The sequence below is a fragment of the Balaenoptera borealis genome, assembly GCF_965194805.1.
Source record: "Balaenoptera borealis genome assembly, chromosome: 5".
NCBI classification, from domain to species: domain Eukaryota; kingdom Metazoa; phylum Chordata; class Mammalia; order Artiodactyla; family Balaenopteridae; genus Balaenoptera; species Balaenoptera borealis.
Window position 1 is genome coordinate 88455049 of NC_138862.1, and position 10288 is coordinate 88465336.

A 10288-nucleotide genomic window follows, 5' to 3' on the forward strand; every position below is an offset into this window, starting at 1 on the left:
TTATAAGTCAGTGGTTCTCTTACCTGAATACATATTAAAATCATCTGGGAGAACTAATCAATAACAGAGGGGCCTGCCCTACCCAAAACAATTTAATCAGAATCTCTGCAGATCAGGACTAGACCTTAGTATTATTTTAAGGGTACTACATGAGTCTAGTGTTCAGAAAAGGTTGACAACTAGGGCTCCAGTGTCTTGAAATATTAATTACTCTTTGTTTATTCTTCAACTTTAATCCATTTTACTGGCTCCTTCTCATCTATCTGCAAATGTGCTCAGCCATCTGTTATCTTAATAAAACACCTTCCCTTGTCCCTCAAGCTATGATTCCATGCATCGTCTCCCCTCCCAGTTTACCTTCTCTACAGTTCTGCTCCAGGCCAGTCCTGAAGTGGCTTTCTCTGAGGTCACCACATGTCCAGAAAGTCCCTCTGTCTTCATCCTCCCCAGGCTCTCTGCAGGGCAACACCCCTAATCACCACTGCCTCTGTGAAATCCTCTCTTCTTGGCTTCTGGGATTCTACATATTCTTGGTTTCTTTCCCAGGCCCCCAAAGTTTCCTTTGATATTGGATCTCCATGAGTCCCCAAAGTATAGCTGCTTCTCACAGTTTTATTCTAAATTTGTTCTCTCCCACAAAGTGATTGCCTAACTTTAAATGGTCACATCCATGAAAATGGCATCGAAATCTGCATCCTTCTCCTGAGTAGCAAGTTACACCTCACAGGGAGACATCCTCATCTGGATGTCCTTTCGCCACCTCAGACTCGAAATGTTCCAAACCAAGGTCATCCTCTTCTACCAGTTCCACTCCTTCTCTGTGATCCCCCATGGAACTCCAACCAACACTGTCTTCCCCATTTCCTGGGCTTTAAAATCTTGGTTATCTGTCACTTTTTCTCTCTCTTATTCACTGCCTAAATCCCATGAATCCCCAAGTTGGGTCTATTTTACCTTTGTAATTTTTAGGACATCTATTTCCTCCTTTTTACTTTTAATTCTTATTCAAACCCTTGCTTTAAGCCATAGATCAAATATTAAGTCTTCTATGGTATTCCATACCATAGCCATTCCAAACAGTCAAAATTAGCCTTCTCCTTCTTGGTGGTCCCAAAGCATTTCATGGGTCTAGTATGAGATTTAGCAATTCTACTTTTTAATGTATTACTGCTTGTACACTTTTCTTACTTATTGCAAACCCTTTGATGTCAGAGACCATATTCTTTTTTTTTTTTAGATGGAGTTAGTTTTGGATTAAGAACAAGAGACTTACAATGTATCTGAGTAAACAAAAATACACTAACATTGGTGCAGCCACTATGGAAAACAGCATGGAGGTTCCTCAAATAACTAAAAATAGAATTACCATATGATTCAGCAATCCCACTCCTGGACATATATCTAGACAAAACTATAAGTCAAAAATATACATGCACCCCTATGTTCATAGCAGCACTGTTCACAATAGCCAAGACATGGAAACAACTTAAACATCCATCGACAGATAAATGGATAAAGAAGATGTTGTACATATATGCAATGGAATACTACTCAGCCATAAAAAAGAATGAAATAATGCCATTTGCAGCAACATGGATGGAACTAAATATTATCATACTAAGTGAAGTAAGTTAGAAAGAGAAAGGCAATACCATATGATATCACTTATATGTGGAACCTAAAATATGACACAAGTGAAACTAAGAAACAGAAACAGACTCACAGGCCCAGAGAACAGACTTGTGGTTGCCAAGGGGGAGGGGGGAGGGAGAGGGATGGACTGGGAATTTGGGGTTGGTAGATGTAAACTATTACATTTAGAATGTAGAAATAATGAGGTCCTACTGTATAGCACAGGGAACTATATCCAGTCTCCTGGGATAAACCATAATGGAAAAGAATATAAAAAAGAATGTAGGGGGCTTCCCTGGTGGCGCAGTGGTTGAGAATCTGCCTGCTAATGCAGGGGACACAGGTTCGAGCCCTGGTCTGGGAAGATCCCACATGCCGCGGAGCATCTAGGCCCGTGAACCACAACTACTGAGCCTGTGCGTCTGGAGCCTGTGCTCCGCAACAAGAGAGGCCACGATAGTGAGAGGCCCGCACACTGCTATGAAGAGAGGCCCCCGCTTGCCACAACTAGAGAAAGCCCTTGCACGGAAACCCAACACAGCCAAAAATAAATAAATTAATTAATTTTAAAAAGAATGTATATATATGTATAAATGAATCACTTTGCTGTACAGCAGAAATTAACACAACATTATAAATCAACTATACTTCAATTAATACATACACATACACATCCCACAATTACAATGCATTGGAGATGTTTATGCCCATTAAGTGTAAGGTGGCACAAGGCTTTGTGAACATAGGTGATACATTTATAACCCTGGCAAGTTTGGATTGCTCACCTATCATACCAGCACATATTTTATATGTGTTATTTTATTCAAACTTCTCCAAACCCTGCAAGGTCAGTATTATAAGAATCCATTTTATAGATGCAGAAACTGATACTGAAAACATGAAGTGACTTGCCCAAGGTGACACAGCTAGTAATGCAAGAGCAGAGGTCAAATCCAGATATAAAAGCTCATGCTCTTAACCCTGTGTGATTCCATTAGATTAAATCATATCATTTGCTCACACATTGGGAGTTGATGAACCGGGAAGAAGACCCTTTGCTAGGGAAAGTTTTGTGGGTGGTGAAGAGCTGTTTTATTGCTGAAAATAGTACAGAGTTTTATGTATTCTTTCTTTGGACTCTCATTGTTCTTGCAGGTTTCCAACTGTAGAGTCAACCTGAGCAGGAGGTAGCGTGGGGGATTTTCAGTTGCAGGGTGGAGGTTCTTTTAATACGCCACCTCCCTCTAGTCTGTCAGTCCACCCCTTGCATCATCTCTCTTTTCATTCTGAAGGCATTGTCTTTGAGAAATCCAGGTTAAAATAACAAGGACCTTGGACTTGGTCATATATTCAATAGCTAACAACTGAGGAAGAATTTGTTTGACAACTTTGTGAAGTCCTCCCTTGACCACTCCTATCCATGATAAAGTCACGTGCAGGGACCTGTGTTCTTTGCACAACACCCATGTGCTTTTGGTAACACAGATAGTACTTTTTTTTTTGAGTAGTAATCAATATTAGTTTGTAAGTAACATGTTCTAATCTTTGTATCAATTTTAGTATCTTACTAGGCTACTGACTCTGAATGTAAATTATACTTATTTAATAGAAGCAGTCTGAATTTGAGTTTTTTAAAAGAGATGCAAAAACATAAGTGCTTTCCCCCTGAAAGGGGCCCAATAATTGATTGTTAGAAAGAATTGAATTAAATTGATTTACAGTTGGGTCACTTTTTCTATATCAGAGAAAAAAGAAGAAATTGTCTTTTCTAATAAGATTTTAGGTGATTCTGATAAGAGAACAAACATTTTTTCTTTAAATAGAAATGCTTATGTACTCTCTAAATCTCACTGTGATTTTAAGTTCCTTTCTCTAATGACAGATGAAGAATAGGCATAGTGCTTTGGTACCAATAGCATTTTCAAGATTTGATTCTGATAAGTATTTCAGGTTTGAATCCTTATTAGAAGTTCATTCAAGTTTACTTATAACCATATCTTCTTAAAGTTAGCATTTTAAATACATCGTGGTTTGGAATTTCTTGGAAATGATGATTAAGAGTAAGGACTTTGGAATCAGGATTGGATCATCTGAGATTGAATAAAGGTTTTAATTCACAGTTGGCTGTGTAACTTTGGGTGAGTTGCTGGACTATTCTGTGCCTCAGTTTCCTTATCTGAAAATTAGAGATGATAAGAAAACCTATTCATAGGTTTGTCTTCAGAATGAGACGATACAGCAATGGTGCCTGACATGTAAATAAGTAATCAATAAATGTTAGCTATTAATTTTAATAGTTTTTGCTAAAATAGTTTGATCCTGGTACATTCTTTTTCAATGATTTCTTCCAATTATCTACTCTCTCTTTTCTGCCTACCATTCTCTCTCAAAAGCTTATTTTCAGAAAGCCAATTTGAACAATCCCCTGCACCATAAGAATCTCTGAAGCTGACCAGGGAATGCCCAGTGCTAGGTGACCTTCCTGTCCTCAGCCCCAGACTCTGTCCCTTTCTGTCTCTAGGGCACATTCCCCCTCATTTCTTGCATTCAAGTGGCTTGCCCATGTATCTGCTTTTAAATTTTGTTTTCAACAGGCATTCTTTTTTTTTTTTTTTAACATACTTTATGACATAAATCAACAGGCATTCTTAAAAATTTATGTTGGTCAATATCTAGTACATCTTTCAAAAATTTTTCATCTAATCTTGTAAACACATCCAGACCAAGACTAGCCTCAAATCAGATTTTTTGTTTTTTTATTTTTTCTAGCATGATACCAGATGGCACTTAGGTAGGATAATAAAGAAAATCTGTTTTCTTCCTCACATTTTATATATCTGTCATAAATCATAACTGACTTTAGATGAACAGCAATTTAGAAGTTCATGTTTCGGGTGAAGGCTCAGTTTGAATTTCATTTTAATGTTTTATTAAAATTGATTTGCTTTTGTGAATATGAATTAATTTACTATCATTTTACAGAAAATTTGTTGACAAGCAGTGATAAAAATCCAGCCAAGATAACACTTTGGAGTAGGGTAGTTTTGGGTTTTTTTTCTGCTAATCTTTATTGAGGAGCTACCAGTAAGAAATCTTTAGCTCTTATTATGCCTTTGAAATATGGGTAACATCAAACTGCACTACCTAGCAAAGAAGGAAGAAATCTAAACACCATTAAGGGTGCTGTCAGAATTGACTGTGGTATTTATTCACAAATCTAGCAGACTACTGAGGCTTAAAATGTCTAACTCATTAGGTCATTGCTTTTGAATGCAAATTATAATAATTTCAGGGTAATAGAATGTTTGAGTTTCTATAATTTAAGGAAAAGCAAGGATAATTATTATATTTGCTTGAGTTAAAACAGTTACAAAAACAACAACTACAGAAATGGAAGGACCTGTGATCCAAATTCTACTTAGACTGAGGAAAGGTAATTTTATAGGAAAGCAGCTCATGCACTACACTGATGAGGTCAAGGTCAATTTCTGGAAAATGAGATGGGAAGGAAATAAAGCTTATAATGCCACTGATATATATTAGGTTATGGAAAGTATTAGGTAAAGAGAATTGGGACATAATGTATATTTTATCTGAAATGGGTTGTTAACCTGAATTATCTTGGAGATTGGTTGGCAGAAGAATAGAATCATTTTTTTGGTTTTGTTATTCAAAAGATAAGACTAAGGAAAAAAACAGAAAAACAATTTGATGATAAGAAAAATATGTGAAATCTGTTAATGAAACATATCTCTGCTCTGCTTACCTCTCCTTTGTCTTATACTACTTCTCAGCATGGAAGCTGGTGGTGGGAGTGCTGTTAAATCATCCTTCCACAGTTACCATTTAGAATCATATCTGTAAACCTTGGTCAGCATCTGGCTGAGGGCCAGCACCATGCATTAGGGGTTTACTTAGTGGGCGAGGAGACAGCAGAGATAGATGTTAATCCACAGGAAAGCAGATTGCCTGGGTCAGCTGCTAGCAAGACCTTTGTGCACGAGTCATGTGCTTCCCTCTGTTTCCTTGAGCGCTGGGTATGGTCCTCTTGGGACCTCACAGTCCAGGCCTGCACACCGGGAGCCTGTGCACATTGGCATCTGGGCAGAAAATGTGTCAGATGGCCAACAGGTGTCAAATGCAACGCTTGAAAATTTGGGAGTCAGGCTGGTTCATCTTGCACTCCAGCTTTGATACTTACAAGTTGTATTACCTTGGGCAAGCCCATCGCTCTCTGAGCCTCAGTTTTCTTAAGCATAAAATGGGAATAATATGGGCACTCATTTCCTGGGGCTGTTCTGAGCTACACATGAGAGGATGCGTATCAAATGCTTAGCACAATGCCTTGAACTTGCTACTGGTGGGCTCACAAGCTACAGTTGATGTTGTGTAAAGTGCCTGCCATCTACAAAGTGCTCAATAACTGGTGTGTATCATTGTGGACATTTTAAAGGTCTCATTAGGAGTGACCATATTTAAAAATGAGCAGCTATTTCTCATTGGTTGTTGTCTTCAAATACTCTCTGGAAATGTCCATGTCTTGGTGAAGCAGGTTCCAGAGGCAGAGGTGACGGCTCCATAGGTCGGCAGGCAGTGTTGCCTGGGGGCTAGAGTCAGAGGAACTGGCTGGAAAGGCTGGTTCTGCCATTATTTGCTGTGGGACTTGGAGCAGGACTTTCAATGCCTTTGAACTTCAGTTTCCTTTTCTTAAAATGAGAGTGATAATGGCCACCACACAGAGTTAAAGGACTAGTAGGAGATGAATTCAGTGCGAATTCAACGTGCAACCTGCCAAATAAGGTAAGATGCTAGCTCATCAACCACCAAGAGGCCCTCATGGCCAGCCTGTCAAAAGAAAGAACCTGCATCCTTATTGCCTCTTTGTCAGCGGCCCTCACTATTGCTTTCCTTTTGGGGGAAAATGTTCTTTAAAGAATGGTCTGCTTCCTCACCATCTGTTCAGTCTTTTAATGCCATTGAAACTGATTTTAATGCTTTACCTTGTTTTGGAAAGTGATCTCCTATTTCACTGTTGAATAAGTAAAATCCCAAATCACAGAATCCAAAGCCCTTCCTCTTTGAACTCTCTGTAATATTTGACATCATTACTCATTCCCACATTAATAAAAGCAACAGGTGCCATTTCTTGAGAGGCTGCAGTGTATGGCACTGTGCTAGCCCCCTTGCATCATGATTTCATGTAACTTACACAAAACCTCTAGGTAGTAGGTATTATGGCCCCGTTTTATGGAAGAGGAAACTGAGGCACATAGATGTTAATTAACTTGCTCAGTGTAACTTAACTGCCACATAATTGGAGTAGAGAGAAAGAGAGATTGAAACCTTGTTAATACTGATGTTTCTTCTTGGAGTTTTGTCCTTTTCTTAGCTTCTATTTGTAATATTTCTCTGTCTATTAAAATACTCAAAGCACTCTGTACCTTTCTTATGGCATTTGTCTCATTCCTAACTCCTGGCACTTGATATAATTTCTGAGTAATCAGTAATCTCCTTGAGGACCCCCTTTAGCATAATGCCTTGTTGAGACAAATTATTATTATCATTATTATTTTTCTACAAAGGGAGCATTAGACAAAGAATCCTTCTTTGGGCTGATAAGTCTAAAGAGTTAACACTAAGTAAGAACATAAAAACAACATCAACTCCTTTACCTTTATAACCAATATAGCAATGATCTTCTCAAACTAAGAGTTTCCATTGGGTTAATTAGCCTAGAGACTTTTTCATAGTATTGCAGGGGTAGAAAAAGATAGCTGAAGAGACAAAATATGCATACTTTTCTTAGAGGTTACATTTGAAAACATCATTGCTGTTCTGATTAATGGTAAAGAATCCCAGCCAGGGTAGAGTGTAATGTGATTTAAATAAACTGTAGGTTAGGTAATGCTCAGGAGAGAAATTTGAGCAAGTTTCGTGATGCCCAGATGGACCATAAACAAGAGACGATGAGTGTTGTTACTTTTCCTGATGACCTTTATTTAAAAGAACTCTTTCATTAGAAAAGAGCTTGCTTTAGCTTATTGTTAAAACTGCTGTTTGTTCACCTGCTTTGAAAAAGGAACAGGCAAGGGCAAGCACTGAGGTAGATTAATAGTTTGCCTGCTTGGTGTGAAGCTCTTTTCTCTCTGTCTCTTCAGGTCAATAACGAAGATATCTCTATCTTACATATATAGATATCTATCTATCTATCTATATTTTTCCCCCAGTGGGCAGGAGGATACATATATATTCAGTGGGCAAAGGGCTGATGTATGAAGTGGATGCAAAGCATAATATGGGACACAACAATATTTTAAAGAAAAGTATACTAAAATATAGAGGACTACTACAAATAAAATTGCTATTTTTCTGTAGGTGAAAATAATTGAATACAGGAAATAATAATTGAATACAGGAAATTTTATATGGCTCAGTGTTTTACAAGACAACTCGACTTATATTGAACAAAATCCTATAATGTAAGTGACACTATCCCACTTAACTAATAGAGACAAAGTTCAGAGAAGTGAAATGATTTGCCCAGGGACACACACTAGATGGAATTCAAACTCAAGTCAACTTTTATTTTATTCCATAAATCTGTCTTTTTATAAAATACAGTTCCTCTCTTTATAAAATTTGTAAATAGAAGAAAAAAAAAGAAAAATGATGTATAACTATGTGATAAGGAAGTAGCAAAAGGTAAAACCTGCTGAAAGAGTTCAAAGACTAGAGAGAGGTCCCTTCTAGACTGGAGGGCAAGGAATGCAAAGGGTAAAGGAGAAATGGGAAAGGGATGAGAGAAGGTTATATCCAGAAAGGGCCATTGGAGAGCTGGTAGGAGTTTGACAGGTGAAAGTGAAGGGGGAGAGAGTCCTTCCCTGGATGTCTGAAATGCATGAGGCCAAGGGACACTGTTGTAACACAGGGTGAGAGAAGGGAGGTAAAGATTAGGCTGGAAATTTATCTGGATACCAGAAATTGGAGAATCTTGATGTCCAGTCCTGGGAGGAGACTTCATTTGCTTGGTTAAGCAAGATTTGTGGAAGGGCTGTGATTAGGGAAGTTCCAAGATCAAGGTCAGGCTTTGCAACTGTTCATTAGGAAGACCTATGTAGAAGAAAATAGGCTGGAAGAGATTTGAGCAGTTTTTCTCAAAATTTATGTATGATAGATCTACCTAGGGTGTTTTAGTTAAACTTTCAGGCCTTACCCCAAAAGATTCTGATTAAATATAGGCCATGCAAATTGATATTTTTGAAAAGCTCCCCAGGTAATTCTTGTGCAGGTGATTTAAGGACAGCACGTTGAAAAAAACCAGATTAGGAGCAAGGAGGTTGGTTAGCAAACTATCATAATAACCAAGGTGTGAGAATAAAGGTACCTTATTTGCATAGGGAGGAATAAAAGGCACAGATGTAAAAGGTATTTTGAAGGAAGAATCAATAGGACTCAGGTTGTTTAGGTCTGTAGTTAGAGGAGGATTCAAAGACAATGGTTGGTGTTAAAACCTGTCCAATCACTGGCACATGAATAGAAACATGAGGCAGAGTGGGTTCATTAGGTCTTTTTTTTTTTTTTTTTAAACATCTTTATTGAAGTATAATTGCTTCACAATGGTGTGTTAGCCTCTGCTTTATAACAAAGTGAATCAGCTACACATATACACACGTTCCCATATCTCCTCCCTCCTGCATCTCCCTCCCTCCCACCCTCCCCATCCCACCCCCCCAGGCGGTCACAAAGCACTGAGCTGATCTCCCTGTGCTATGCCATTAGGTCTTAACATGAGTTTAGTTTTGCCGAATGAATTTTGAAGTGTAAACTGGCAGCCACAGGGAAATGTCTACCAGATAGCAGGCAATGTAGGACTTGAGTTGGGGAGCAAGGTCACAACTGGAGAGATGGTTTGGGATGTAGGGGTAGACCAATAATACTTTCAATTACTGCAAGAGTGTAAAAAAAATAGAAAAGGAAAAAGAGGACTCAGCAAAGAGGAAAGATAGGAATGAACTGTAAGGTGGGAGGGGACCTGGGAAGCTAAACATAATTAAAGTCAAGGGAAGAAAGGATTTCAAGAGAGAAAAAATATTAGAGAGAGAGAGAAAGAGAAAGAGGGAAACAGAGAGAGAGGGAGAGGGAAACAGAGAGGAAGGTCCACAGTTTTGAATGCTGTAGAGTGATCAAGGGTCCTGGGGGCTGCGAAAAGGCCAACAAATTGGGAGATAAAGGATTCTTTGAAAGGGTGAAGAGGGCAGTCACAGGAAATCAGTGTGGCCTGAAATAATGCACCAGTGCCTTAAAAAATAAATGGGGAGCGAGAAAGTGGAGACAGTAAGGATAGACCACAATTTCAAAATGTTTTTTGATGAAAGGTAACTCTAGTCATGTTCCATAACCTCACCATCTTATCCAGTTATTCAAGCCAGAAATCTAAGGTTATCCTTGACACCTCCTTCTTCTTCACCCATATCCTCTGAAACTTAGCCCGTCACCAACTCTCTGATATGACTGCCTACACACGTCTCCTTCTGTCCACTTTTCTCCCATCTTGCTGCCACCTGGTCCAAGCTACTGTCATCTGGTTTACTACTATAAACTTTCAACTGGCTTCTCTGTGTCCACTCTTGCTCTTCTCGTTTTTGATCATCACATT